Genomic DNA, 14,672 nt, shown 5'->3' with positions numbered 1-14,672 from the left:
GGAGCATACCAAATAGTATCTCTAAAAATTCTCTCACTGTGAAGCGTGTACAGTATTCCCTATGTACAGAGACATAGGGAAAGCACACCACAAAACCAAACACAAACACAATCACACACACATTCTATTAATTAAACCTTTGTATTTGAGTTAGAAAGTCTCTGAACTTTTAAAGATGATTTGTGAATTATTGAAGACAATGATACTAAAAATTCTATGCTTAGGGTATCCAGAAAAACACACAGAGAAAATATTAATACATGGATAAACATGTATATGGAAAATAAAGAAAAACAGAGCCATGATGACAAAAGAAAATGTAAATTTAGTGTAAGGACAGAAGCGCTATGAAAGTCAGTTTTCATTATATCACAATTATAGTGGTCTCTTTCATAAGTTTTAGTTTTAACATGATAGTACTTAAATCTTTTCTTCATGTTTTAACATTTTTAAAAAAATGAGTTAGAAAGTTGACCTTAGGTTTTGGTGTGAAATAAATATATTGTATCATCAGAATTAACCATGCCAGGAGAATGTAGCTTACTCTACAATTACCATCTTGGTCCTTAACATTTTACGGTGTAATAAGCAGCTTTCCTCAGGGGCATAGCACAGTCAAGGACTGTTGCTGTTTAGTTGAATTAGCCCTGAACGCTATTTAAGGCAGCACAAAGTATTCCTAAAATTTGTAGCTCTCTTACATCAGTTACCTGGAGACTTAAAGATATTAATGCTACATTTTTCGATCCTTGGGTTGTTCTTTAAACTTGTTTTTCACGGGTCCTTTTCAAAAAGAGAGCAATTATCTCACGTTCCACTGTGCAATAGGACTTTTTATTTGTTGCATGTTTTGTTCTTGTGATAATGATATCCTGCAGTGTTTCAAAAACTGGGATTTATAGATTGTGGGAAATTCGCAGGTGTTTTCTCAGGGGACTACATGTCTCGAATGTTAAGAAACACATGCTGTACTGTACGGGCTAAAAATTTGAAAAGTTGGTCAAACTTTCATTTTGATAATCTATTTAACATCCCTATGGTGTCTATTTTAATTAAATCTTACATGGAAATACTATACTCTATAGAACTGTAGTCAATAAGTAAAAAATATATCTTTTTAAAAGAAAATATGTATTATTGAATCTATTCTTTGCTTTTGCAGCCCTGTCTCTTTGATGCAAGTTTTGAAATGACAAGAGAGTTTTGTAACAATGGTATAAAATGACGTTATTATAATAGTCCGTTAAAATGAGAAATAATAGAACATGTTAAATCATATAGAAATATTTGTATCATTCCTTGAAATTGCAAACAGATTATATATGTATATGTATATATGTTAATATAATATATAATATATGTTCATATTTCTGTTATACACAAATATTTAATATTTGTTAATATTTAAGACATGTTGTATTTACATATACATATATAAAGAGAGAGAGAGAAGAGAGAGATACAGAAAGATACCTAATTATTTGATCTGTTATTCATTTTACCAGGTTTACATCTGCTTGTGACTGAGCAAGTGTTTTTCTTGGACGGAAAAACTGTAAATTATTAACAGTAATTAAGATAAATTATAATAATTTTACTTGTGCATTTTTACAAGGCAGACATAAGACATTGGAGAATAACTGTGGGTAGGAGTCCAGGAGTCACATTTTCTGTAACCAGTGAGCACATGACACTGTGAAGAAAACACTTTTCTAATATCTCCCATAAAAGGAATTCACAGCAAGATAAGCGCATGTAAAGTGCCATCTAAAGGGACTTAATTACTGAAACACTAAAAGGCCATGAAAAATGGCACATTCACAATTCACTGTATAGCAAGAGATATTTAAGTTGGACATGGAAAAAAAATTTTACTTGAATGATTTTTCAAAATATTATCATCACTTTGAGAAGAGGTATTGAGCCAGTGCCAGAAGCTGAATGTGATCACTCTTGTGGGACTTTGTTATTTTTGGATACAAGGGTGATTTTATTTCTAAAACATTAAAAACACTTTAGTTTCTTTTGTGGGAGAATGAAAAAATTATCTCAAAATTTGCAGTTTCTTCCATAAGAGTTTGAGTCTACTTGCTTTAGCAAATGGAATACTAGCAAAATAAGTGAAGGAGTTGTTTGACACATCTTTGATCATTATTGCTGCTTTTGGAAACCAGCTGTCATTTGAAGAAGTTGAGATTAGCTGAGTATCTAGGGAACCATTTTCTGGCAGGTGACTGAGGCTGATTGTTTCAGGATGGCCTTACACACATGTCTGGCTGCTCAAGTGGCAAACATCCATCATGAACAAACATTGGTCATGTTTGTGAGGCCATCCCAAAACAATCAGCCTTCAATTACCTGCCAGGCAACTGAAGCTGCACGAATAAACTCAGAGCATACCAATGGAAGAACCACCCAGCTGAGCCCAAAACAGGCTGACAATCCACAGAATCATCATTTATTGAAGTAGTTATTTATTCCATTAAATTTTGGAGTGGTTTATTACATAATAATAGATATGGTATACCCTCTCTAAATTGACACTAGTTCTCACCATTCCATTCCACTTTTTCATACAACAGAACTTTTCATACATGTGTATTATCTACCTGGCTCCTGAAAGCACTTCAGTTCTGGGCCTCATGGAAAATCTATCCTTTGAAGAAAGAAGCATTGAATAAATATAATGTGTTCATATACCAGAAGTACAAATATGAATAAAACTTAGTAACCCCCATCAAGGAACCACTGTCTAATGGGAAAGATAACCATGTACACAATTTGTGTGTGGCCAGCATAGGATACCTAAGAGTATAATAAAGGCAATCATCCCAGATTACAAATGTCAGATTTTCATTTGTGATTTCAGCAGGCTGTTCCATCTTTTTTTTTTATGGTCCTCTATGACTTTTTATATTCCAAGAATGCCAAGACATGCATACATGTATTCACAAGATTATTATTAGAAACTTCAGATTTTGCTGGATTACATAGGAACTCCAGCCCCACTGGCATTAGCACTAGCGATATCACCTTGAAGCCGTATGATCTCTAGTAAAGTCTCAGGTTAGCTTCCCTAAGTCAATGCCTGAATGATGGCTACTGTGCCCAGTACAATAACCACAACCATTCCCACAACACTGTCCTCTATTGTGAAGTAGAGAAAAACTCCAGAGGAAGTTCAATCAGGCCCCCAAATGAAGTATAAGAGAGCATTCTCATTGATTTTCTTTTACATGGCTGCCAAGGCCCAAATCTCTGGAAGTTCTAAGGAAATAAAGGTGCACTCAGACCACCTGCTTCTGCTGATAACAGTGCAGAGTTGGTAGCCTGGTGGCATCAGCCACTGCTGGTGTGACAGTCATGCCAGGCAGGCAGGTGCAAGCTGCAGAAGACATAACTTGCCAGATGTCACACTTACCTGTGAAAAACACTGTAATTTTCACAGACCAAGTCATTGATTATTTAAATCTTCTCATGCTTTACTAACAAATCTTTGCCACAGTTTTCACTGTATTGTTCTCTTATGAGTTTTTCCAGCCATGTTGGTTTCTTGTGCATAAGTGGAGGTCTTTCTTTCCTTCTAACTTTTAACAATAAAATGATTGTGTTACAGTTCATTTAAATCTCATTTTCTTATATCTGTCTCTATGTCTGTCTTTATACCATGCGCGCGCACACACACACACACACACACACACACCCTCTTCTATATATGGATAGTACCCAACAAAATTTTACTTTAGTTTTTTAACACATTACTTTTAATGAATATATTCCATTAAAAGATGGGTAAACATGAGTTCTCCATCTTCCTCTCAGAGCTAGGAAAGATGACTTTTGATTCTTGGCCCTCTATTTAGTGATATAGATCCCTTCTGCCTGTTCGCTGCACTCACAGCCCTTCCTATTCATTCCTTTACTGTTTCAATTGTAGTAGACCATGGCCAGATCTGATTTATTTAGGCCTATCTAAGTCTTGCAATAGAAAACACAACCAGCTGCATATGTCAACTAATGGACATTTTGCACAGCTACATATATAACACATAAGCTGTGATATCCAGATGTTATAGAAATTGTTGTCAATATACCAGTATGGCACTGGTAGTGTCCCAAGAAATTATACTCAGAACATATAAGCAGATTAAAGTGATATGGATTATTAAAGCTAGGTTGATAAATATGTAGGCAATTATATTAAAGTTTTGGAACATAAAAACCTTGCTGTAACCTGTAAAGACCTCACCCTAAACAAAATACCATAACTACCATGACAGATGTGAAGAAATTGAGGAAATATCTTCTGATTTTTTTCTAGGATACTAGCATCAATTTTGGTAAAATAAATCAGAAGTACAAAATATGAGTAAAACCCTTTTGATGCTAAGTTTAAAGAATTCAGTAGTGGAAGTGGATGCTATAGAAGCTTTAGTTGTTTTCTAAGATAATTGTATAGTTAGTAGCAGTCTTTGTTAGGGGGTGCAGGGAAGGAAGGAGGCTATTCCAGATTACTGAGAAAAGGTTCATATTCAAACACAATTTTAATGGTTGCATAATATCTCATCTTAATATTGCCCTGTATTTATTTCACCAACTTATTTTTTGACATTTGGAATGCTTCAGTTTTAAATTATTATACACCAAACTGTTAAAACTATACGAAACCTCTTACAGCATAAATCTTTGAACCACATCTGATAATTTCCTTGAAATAAATTCCTAGAAATGGAATTACTGGGTCAAAAATAATGAGTTATTTCTAACTCTTTTAACATTGCTGTTTTTTAAATGATTATATTAAGTTGCCTGTTTTGCAGCCTAATTGCCAATTTTGAGTCTTTAATTGTTGGTAAGTATTGTTTGCCTTTTTAAAATAAGAATGGCATTTTCTGTTTCAGAAATGTTTTCTTTTCTTATTTGACTTCTAGTTGACTGAGGGCAGAAACCATGGTATGTGCTGTGTGCAGTACTGTTTTTGTCTCCCTCAGCCCTGAGCATATAATGGGCTCAACGAATACTTTTTGAATAATATATTAATGCCAATTACTTTTACTCATATATAGTAGGTAGTTAACTGATTTAGATATCAGCTAATGAAGATCTGATATTTATCATTAGTTTATATATTAGGCTTTCAAGGAAGTTCAAGAAATTGTGAATATGTTTCTGTAGTGCTTAGGCCAACTGTTTCTCAAAGGAATTACGAAGACAATTTTATTCCCTTCATTTTGGTCGAGTTAGGGTTTCCATTTCCTTTAGTTTCAGTTCATCAAATTATGTTCCTCAGACATGTTTACAATTTTAAAGGCACCTCTTTAGTCAGTGGGGAATCTGAACACCTGATCCTTAGTGACACTAAAGACAAGTAATTGGTCATGTTGAGATGTGGTTTTGTGGCTTAGCAGATTCTCATACCAGCTGTTACGCCTTGATAATTATTCCAAAAATGAATTTTAGTTTAGGTTAAAGAACATGGCACTCATTCAGGTTTAATTAAGTCTGTTTTAGAAAAATATGCTGTGCCATTCAAACAGCCTGGTCTTATATTAAGAGTTATGTTAATCATTTACTGTACCTGTGGCCATAATGTCCTCATAACTACAAATATTTAAAAATAGTTGATGAGATAATTTCAGGTAATTTCTTACCTATTACTACTTTGATCAGGGTGATTTCATTTTTCAGTTTAAATTATTTTATATTTACAAACGCCATATGTTATAAACTTTTAATTTAGTTCTGAGGTGAAATGTGGGTGCATATGTGCATGTGGGTATACATACACATATGATAGTGGCAGGAGGCAGACAAATTCCTAGGTAGACTGGGGCGGGTCCCTGGTGAAACCGAACCTTCAAGCCAAGAACCTGAAGCCTGCAAACCAAGCTGTCTGTTCCAGGTGGAATCCACCACGCAGAGTGAGATTTTTGCCTTTCAGCCAATTAAATGGTGCTTTTTCCAGGACCTGCCATTGATCAATCAGGATGCACTTCCTTCATTCTGAGTCCATAAACACCCGGGACTCAGCTACACATCAGGACTCCGCACCTGCAGGTAGCAACCACCCACTTGGGGTCTCCTCCCTACTGAGAGCTGTTTTGCTGCTCAATAAAACTCTTCCCCATCTTGCTCACTCTCCAGTTGTGCATGTAACCTCATTCTTCCCAGATATGGGACAAGAAGTCAGGGCCCACTGAGCAGCAGGCACAGAAAGGGCTGTAACATGTTTTTGGCTGGCTCACCAAGCTGTGAACCGTGACAGGCTCCTGTTTGCCAGATGGCGGGAGTGAAGAGTGGCAACCCTTCTGAGGGCCTAGACCTCAGGATTTCCTGAGCCAGAGCTATAACACAATAGCCCTCCTGCCCTCCACTGGCATCGAGTGGCTGCCCCATGTGATGGGAAGTGGCAGTGGAGCCAGACCAGCCTGGGAGCTGTAAGCCGGAGCAAGGTGGTAGGACTCAATGAGCTGAAACATGCCACCCCACCCCCACCTGCTGAGCTGCTGACAACAGGATGGAGAGAGTTGTAGCATGCACCCCCACCCCCACCCCTTGGATCTCTGCAGTTGCTGACACCTCTGAGTTTTCAGGTAACGTTATGTTCCTCATCCAGACTCCAGCACCTGCAGTGGAAGCTGTTTATGGTATGCCTGGTCCAGCCACAGCCTCGCATGGAGCCGGCGCCTGTGATGGCACCTGGAGCTGTCCACCCCACCACAGCGGCCAGTTCACTTGGCTGAGCACAGTGGCTGGACCACACTCTCACTTGCTCACACACCCTTCATCACTCCATGCCTGGCTTGTCCTCGGCGGGCATAGGATCCAAGTCAGTAGCATGAACCAAGCACAGCCTGCTGAGCCAAATGGGTGGAATGAGCCCAGTGGGTGTGAATGAAACTCAAGCAGAAGTGCCACCAGTCACAAAGGTTTCTGGCTGGCAAAATGACACCTGAAGGATCCTGTGACATTTCTGGAGCCTCATCTGGGATCTGCAGAAGGCTGAATAAAAGTGGACTTACTGCTTTCTGTCCTTTTTTTCAGAGTCCCAAAACTCCACAATAACCAGAATGAAAGAAAAACACCGGCCTCTGTTGGTCAGGTAACACTGACTGGCGTGGCTGCTAGACTTAAGACACGGAGGACAGGCTTGCCAGAGAGGACACTGTCAATCCCCCATCACTCTCAGGTGTTGGGAATGTTGGCTTTTTTCCAATCCAGTTTCCCTTCATGGATGTCTAGCCACAGCGTCAGATTGGAGAAAGATCATGGGGCAACTGATGGCGTCTAGCTGAGGCCACACCTTAGTGTTGCCTGAAGGCCTCAAGACCAGCTCCAGCCTCCAACAGCCCATTAGGATGTGAGTGCTAGGACTTCCATTCTTTCCTGTCACATTTTCTTTCTTTTGTGGCTGTCATGGCTCGTATCTTTTTATAAATATACAATGTTAAGGGTGTTGTTGCAAACCAGAGAGATAGTATAGTCATCAAGAGTGTAATCCAGAACAGTGTGATTTCTATCTATTCTTAGAAGCAAGAAGGATGTAATGATTGAAAGCTTTCTTTCCTCTGTGGAAGAAATTTATTAGCATAGGGCAAGAGGCTACTTCCCCCAGGCACCCTTCTGTCCCCTGAATTTAAGTTTTTTTGGTTTTTTTTGCTTTTTGTTTTTTTCCACCATGGCAGGAGCCAGCATAATCCTGCAAATACAGGGATTTTTTTCCATGCAAAGATTGATTTTTTCTTCCTTTTGGGAGGCATCTTATTAGGCCAGGTCCCCAATCCCTGAGACTCTCTTTTTCTCCCTTGCTTGAGGAGAACCTGCTTCCACAGCTTCACGTTAGCATTCTGCTTATGATAGGGAAGCAATAGAGAAGCTGCCCTGCTGGTTGCTGACTGCAATTTTGTGAAGGCAACCTAGGACTAATTTAATGGGTCCATACACCCTCCTGAGGCCCTTTTTGTCCTAAATTTGATTCCAAGCTTTGGTTTGAAGCCCTAAAAAAGAAAACTAGACCTGAGGCACCCAAAGGTAGTTACAGTGGAAGACCAAGGCACAATGCAGGTGAGCATGGCTATCCCTGCCAATTAGATCTTCCCACTTCATGAGTGGAGAACTTGCTCACATCCATAGCATAGACGAGGACTAGGGAACCCACAGGTTACCAACAGTGTGAGGATAGGGCAGCAGAGGTAAGTGAGAATATCCCTTCCCACTAGGCCTCCCTGCTACATGAGTGGAGCCTCTCAGGGATGCCAGGACTTGGGAAGAAAAGGAGAGAAGAAAAAGGGGGACTTTTTTTTTCTCTGTCTCACAAACCCTGGGTTTTCACTGGAAGAGAGAGGAACTAAGGGATGCCTTTCCCCCTCTCTTCCAGATGGGTAACCAATCATTTTCAGCCTTTACTCCTCTTGAGTGCATCCTGAATTACTGGAACTTCTCTGACCCTCAGACTCTGGAGAAAAAGTGCATCATATTCCTTTGCTCAAAGGCATGGCCGGATTATGTTCTGCAGGAAGGAGAAGCTTGGCCTCGGGAAGGAAGCATTAATTTTAATACCATCCTGCAGTTGGACCTTTTCTGTAAACATGAGAGCAAATGGTCCGAGGTTCCATACTTGCAGGCTTTCTTTGCCTTGCAGGATAATCCAGACCTTTGCCAATGTTATAGAATTGATTCAGTCCTAGCCACCATCTCAGGAGAGGCTGCAAAGAGCAATCCCAAGGGACTAGGGAAGCAAACCCTGGAGGTACCTTCAGTGGGGGAGTCAACCCCTCCAGTCCTGTCCCTTCTGGTCCACCCCATCTTCCATATCCAGATTCTGTCTCAAGCTTGTCCCATCCTAGAAATCTTCACTTTAGGCAGGTTCCAGTCTCACTCCTGCCCCTACAACAGAGGCCTGGTGAATATAGCTCCATTAGGGTTCAGGTTCCGTTTTCTCTGTAGGACTTAAGGCAAATCAAGGGGGATCTTTTGCAAGTTTGCAGATGACTCTGACAGATATACAGAAGCTTTCCAGAATTTAACCCAAGTATTCGAACTCTCCTGGAAGGATGTTATGTTACTTTTGAATCAAACCCTGACTACTGCTGAAAAGCAGGCCGCCCTGCAAGTGGCAGAGAATTTTGGGGATGAGCTTTGTATCTCAGATAGTGCCAGGGAAGAGAATGAGCCTTATCCAACTGGAAGAAAAGAAGTATCATTGGAGGACTCTAAATGGGACCCCAATGATGAAATGAGAGAATGAAAAATGAAGCGCTTTCAGGTGTGTATATTGGAGGGCTTTTGAAGCACTAAAACTAAGCCTCCCAATTACTCCAAACTGTCTTTGATAGACCATGGATTAGGTTAAAATCCACTGCTTTCCTGGAAAGGCTAACAGAAGCATTAGTATATCATACCTCTCTATCTCCTGATTCAGTCAAGGGACAACTAATCCTAAAGGATATATTTATTACTCAGGCAACCCCTGATATCAGTAGGAAGCTGCAGAAACAGGGCATGGTGCCAGATAGTACTTTAGAGAACGTACTGAAAGTGGCCACCTCGGTCTTTTACAGTAGGGATTGGGAAGAATCCTGAGAGAGGAGACACAATAAAAAGGCAGAGGGTCTAATGGTAACCTTGCAGACTCACAAACCCCAGAATCCCTGTGATGCACTTGTTAACTGCTACAAATATGCCAAGCCATGGCACGTTAGGAAGGATTGCCCAAGCAACATGAGGAAGCCACCTCGACCGTGTCCAGTTTATGATGTGGACCACTGGAGGGTGGACTCTCCCTGGAGATGCAGATCACTAGGTCCACAGCCAGTTTTCCAAATGGTCCAGCAGGACTGATGGGTCATGGGGCCCCTCTCCACAGCTCCAGTGGTTCAGACTGCCATTACCCTCCAGGAGCCCTGGGTGATTTGGGAAGTTGAATGGAGGAAGGTGGACCTCCTTGTGGACACTAGAGTGGGCCTTTCAGTTCTCCTCTGAAATCCACCCCCACTCCTCTCTTAGCAGGACCATGAGGCGTGTCTCCATAAAGTCTTTAAACTGATATTTTTCCAAACACTTAGTTGTAATTGGGGAGATGTCTTGTTTACTCCCGCCTTTTAAATCATGCCTGAAAGCCTAGCTCCTCAGCTAGATAGGGGTATTGTGGCTGGTATGGGAACCACCTTCCTGATGGTTCCAGGACAGACTGTTTGCCTCTTTCTAGTGGAGACTGATATTAACCCAGAGGTTTGGGTAACTAAAGGGAAAATTGGCTGAGCCACAACCGCCACACTGGTCCAGATCCACCTTAAGGATGCTACCTCCTTCCGTAACCAGAGACAATATCCACTACAAACAGAAGTTAGGAAAGGACTAGATGCTATCATTGATAACTTGAGGATGCAGGGCCTCCTCAAACCCTGCAACAACCCTTGGAATACTCCTATATTGGGGTATTACAAAAACAACAGGGAATGAAGACTGGTCCAGGTCCTCTGCCTCATTAATGAGGCTGTGGTTCCTATTCATCCAGTGGATCCCATTCACTATACCTTAAATACCTGGGGGAACTAAATGGTTCACAGTCCTGGACCTAAAGAATGCCTTTTTCTACATACCATTATACCCCGACTCCCAGTATTTGTTTGCATTTGACAATCTCTCCAATAAGACCACCCAAATCACCTGGATGGTGTTATCCTAGGGATTCTGAGACAGCCCCCACCTGTTTGGGCAGGTGTCAAAAGATCTCTCTGAGCGCCTTTATCATCAGGTTAAAGTTTTATAATATGTAGATGACAGTTTCCCTTGTGCCCCAACGGAGGAAATCTCTCAGGAGGGCAGTAGGGTTCTTCTTAATTTTCTGGCTAACAGAGAATATAAGGTCTCAAAATCTAAGGCTCAGAATGAGCACATGCTGTTGGAAAAAAGGGCGCTGATAGATTTGCTTAAAGCAAGGTTGCCACAAACCTCCAACTGGCATTTTTTTTAAAGCAGTATCTATGATGCACAATAAAGAGAAGCACAATAAAACAAGGTATGTCTGCATCATAGGCTTTAACTTTTGTTTTGTTTAATTAATATTTTCAAAGAATAAGTTATTTAGACTTTGGTCTTCCCATTTCCTTCAGAGAGGAATTAGCCTCCAAATCACATAAATTCTTATGTAAATGGATTGCTAGAAATTATGGATTTGGGCAGCCATCTGGTTTCAAATATGTATGAGCTCAGAAGGGAGTAGTGTTTTATTCTTCATTTTGTGATACTACTTAATTTTCATTGCACATTTTCTCACAAAAGGTGGCCTCTTCTAAATATAACATTAAAAAGTAAAGAAAGAAAGGCTAACCTTTCATTGCAACTTCTCTAGAGTTGAAGTGCTTTCCTCTGATCTATGTAGAAAAGGCAAGACCCTTCAAAGCATCTATACTTGTTAAGGATCAAAAGGAATACTTCTAAATGAAAAGGTAGAGAGATAAAATGAAAGTTATCAGTAGAACTCTGTCCTAGTCTTTTAGTATCCGAGAATCACTATTCTTTTTATGATAATTTCTAACAATTGGGGATCTTCAAAAACAAAAGTACCTATCTTTTGAAGTCAGGTCTTGAGATGACAGGCCAAAGTGCTGTGTAAGGAACTACTGCTTTGGGGAAATTTGAATCCAACTGACTGGGAATTATAATCTTTAGGACAGAATGTAGAATTGCACTCACACAAAGACCAGAAAAGAGAAAAACTTTAGCCCAAAACAGACAAAGGATAAAGGCGAGAAAGCATTCTCATCATAAAGGTTAGATGGAAAAAAAATTCAACAAAACCGAGTGAAGGGCCGTGTGTGGTAGCTCACACCTGTAATCCCAGCACTTTGGGAGGCTGTGGAGGATCACAAGGGTCAGGAATTCAAGACCAGCCTGGCCAATATGGTGAAACCCTGTCTCTACTAAAAATACAAAACAGCTGAGTGTGGTGGCCCATGCCTGTAGTTCCAGCTACTCAGAAGGCTGAGGCAGAAGAATCACTTAAACTCGGGAGGTGGAGGTTGCAGTGAGCTGAGATAGCTCCACTGCGCTCCAGCCTGGGCGACAGAGCAAGACTCTGTCTCAAAAACAAAAACAAAAAACATTAAAATATGGAGCAGTGATTTCTGTAATGCAAGGGTTGCCCCCAGAAAATTTGTTTCAGGAGATCTTTCCCACCATCCATCTATACTAAATGATTGGCATCATAAAATTTTGTCCTTCACTAAACCTAAAACATTAATTCCTAAAGCATTGGATTATGTGCCCAATCACAGTGGTTATCCTGGATACTCAAACAGAAAAAGAAGCAGATTAGAGACTTGTCAACTCAACATTTCAGCAAAGAGTAAAGAAGAAGATGAAGAAAAGAAAAGAAAATACTGGTTTTTCCAACTACATCCAGGAGAAAGCTGTGCTTTCAACTCTGTGCATAGAAAAATTCCATCCTATCACTTCTCGGCCTTTTGGCTAAGATCAAGTGTAGAAAGATTGCATCCAAGAGATATTCAGAGTTGGTACAGGGACTGCCCTGGACAGCAGGGCAGCTAATACCCCATATCATAAGCTTCTCTTATTCCACACAGCCCCATACTCCACAGCCACAGATTTTTGTGGGTTGAAAAGCCCAAGGCAAGACTCCTAAAATTAAGATTGGTTTTCCCCCACAAGGCAAGGAGAAATCTTATTTGGCCTGAGAAAATACACTTTCTGACACCTCTACAAGCAATATAAACACAGATGAGAGTCACCAGATATTTGTGTTAAATTCAGACCTCAAAATATAGGCAACAAAATTAACAAAACTAAATCATTAGAAAACAGTTAATTAGGGATAAACTAATTTAATATAATAATTACAGTTGTAAAGATAAGAAAGAATAATGTATTTTGAAAAATATACAATTTTAAAACCTCAATATTCTTAATATATGTGAAAATATATATTATTATGTATATATACCTATGTTGAAAACAGAATAGACACAACTGAAGATAGTAAGCTAGAAGACTGAGAAAGAAAAATTTCCCAGAAACCACAGAAATAAATGAATTTAAAAAGTGTATGTAGGATTATGTGTGTGTGCATGTGTGTGTATATATATTTATATAGAGATATATAATATGTATGAATTATATATAATGTATATGTGTGTATATAAAAATATGAATATATACTATATATTATTTAATATTTAATTTAAATATATAAAATATATAAATATACATATATACACACACACACGCTCATACATATACGTACACTCCCTTTATATATATGACAACATGTATATATGCATACACAGCCTGGAACCCCTGCAAGGTGGCTACTGTTATTCTTGATGTTATTTTCCTTTCTCGGTCTTCTAGCTTACTACATTCAACTGTGTCTACTCTGTTTTCAACACAGTTACACATATATAATATATATAATTACACATATATAATATATGTTTTCACATATATTAAGGCTATTGTGTTTTTTAATGTGAATATTTTCCAAAATATATCATTCTTTCTTATCTTTATAACTATAATTATCCAGAATAATAATAGCCTTCTTGCAGGGGTTCCAGTCTCCAACCAAAAGAACAGAGACAAGTTAGTGGAATAAATAATCAAACAATCAAATGAATGAGTCTAAAGTTTGAAATGAACAGCGAGACCTGAACAAAGTGAATAAAAACAGATTCAAACTCAGGTATATGTTAGTGACATTTAAGAACTGCATAGGGAAGATAGAATTGTTAATATTTTCAAAGAACAAAGTATGTCGCATGCCAAAAAAAACAAATCAAAGAGACATCAAACTTCAGCTTGAGCAGAAAAATATTAAAGGCAATCAAGCAAAGCCTCCAAAGTGCTGAGGGAAAAGTGATGTTAAATTGAGAACTTTGTAGCTAATCAAATGAGCATTCAGTTATGAGGACAAAATAAAATTTATTTTGGATATGCAAGAGCTCAATCTGTTAGGGATAAATTCTTTCTGAAAAAAATATGGCTCGCTCTACCAAAGTTAATATAATAATATAAACTAAATATAAGAAAAAAAGGGGAGGCTGAGTGTGGTGGTTCACGCTTGTAATCCCAGCACTTTGGGAGGCCAAGGAGGGCAGATCACCTGAGCTCAGGAATTTGAGAGCAGCCTGGCCGAAATGGTGAAAGCCCATCTCTACTAAAAATACAAAAATTAGTGGGGCATGGTGGTGGGCACTTGTAATCCCAGCTACTTGGGAAGCTGAAGCAGAGAATCACTTGAACCCAGGAGGGGGAGGTTGCAGTGAGCCAAGATTGTACCACTGCACTCCGGCCTGGGCGACAAGAGTGAAACTCTGTCTCAAAATAAAAAGAAAGAAAGAAAGAAAGAAAACAAGTTGAGATAGAGTCTATGATAATATCAATTAAAATTTTGCATAATTTCTAAATTTATACGTAAGGTAATAGCAGCTAGAATATTTTATTTCAGAAATTAGAGGATAGGGAAAGAGAAATAATGCTAATTAAAAGCTGGATCAATTCAACAAAACTTAGGAAAATAAAACCAATCAAAATGCAATAGAGGCAGTCAATATGGTAGAATTCAGTAATCATAAGGACTGTGGGTTAACACCTATTGAAATACAGAGACTTTAGGACTATCTTACAATCTGAACATACATGAAATGATTGCA

General features: G+C 39.1%; 1 pseudogene; it reads left to right on the top strand.

Annotated features, from left to right (window-relative positions):
- Window positions 1-12,451: 12,451 nt before the first annotated feature.
- On the top strand, window positions 12,452-12,583 carry LOC140712702 (U2 spliceosomal RNA; annotated as a pseudogene).
- The last annotated feature ends 2,089 nt before the right edge of the window (window positions 12,584-14,672 follow it).

Source organism: Chlorocebus sabaeus, chromosome 10 (genome assembly GCF_047675955.1).
Source record: "Chlorocebus sabaeus isolate Y175 chromosome 10, mChlSab1.0.hap1, whole genome shotgun sequence".
NCBI classification, from domain to species: domain Eukaryota; kingdom Metazoa; phylum Chordata; class Mammalia; order Primates; family Cercopithecidae; genus Chlorocebus; species Chlorocebus sabaeus.
Note: the sequence above shows the minus strand (reverse complement) of the source record. Positions and strands in the feature narration are given on the sequence as shown.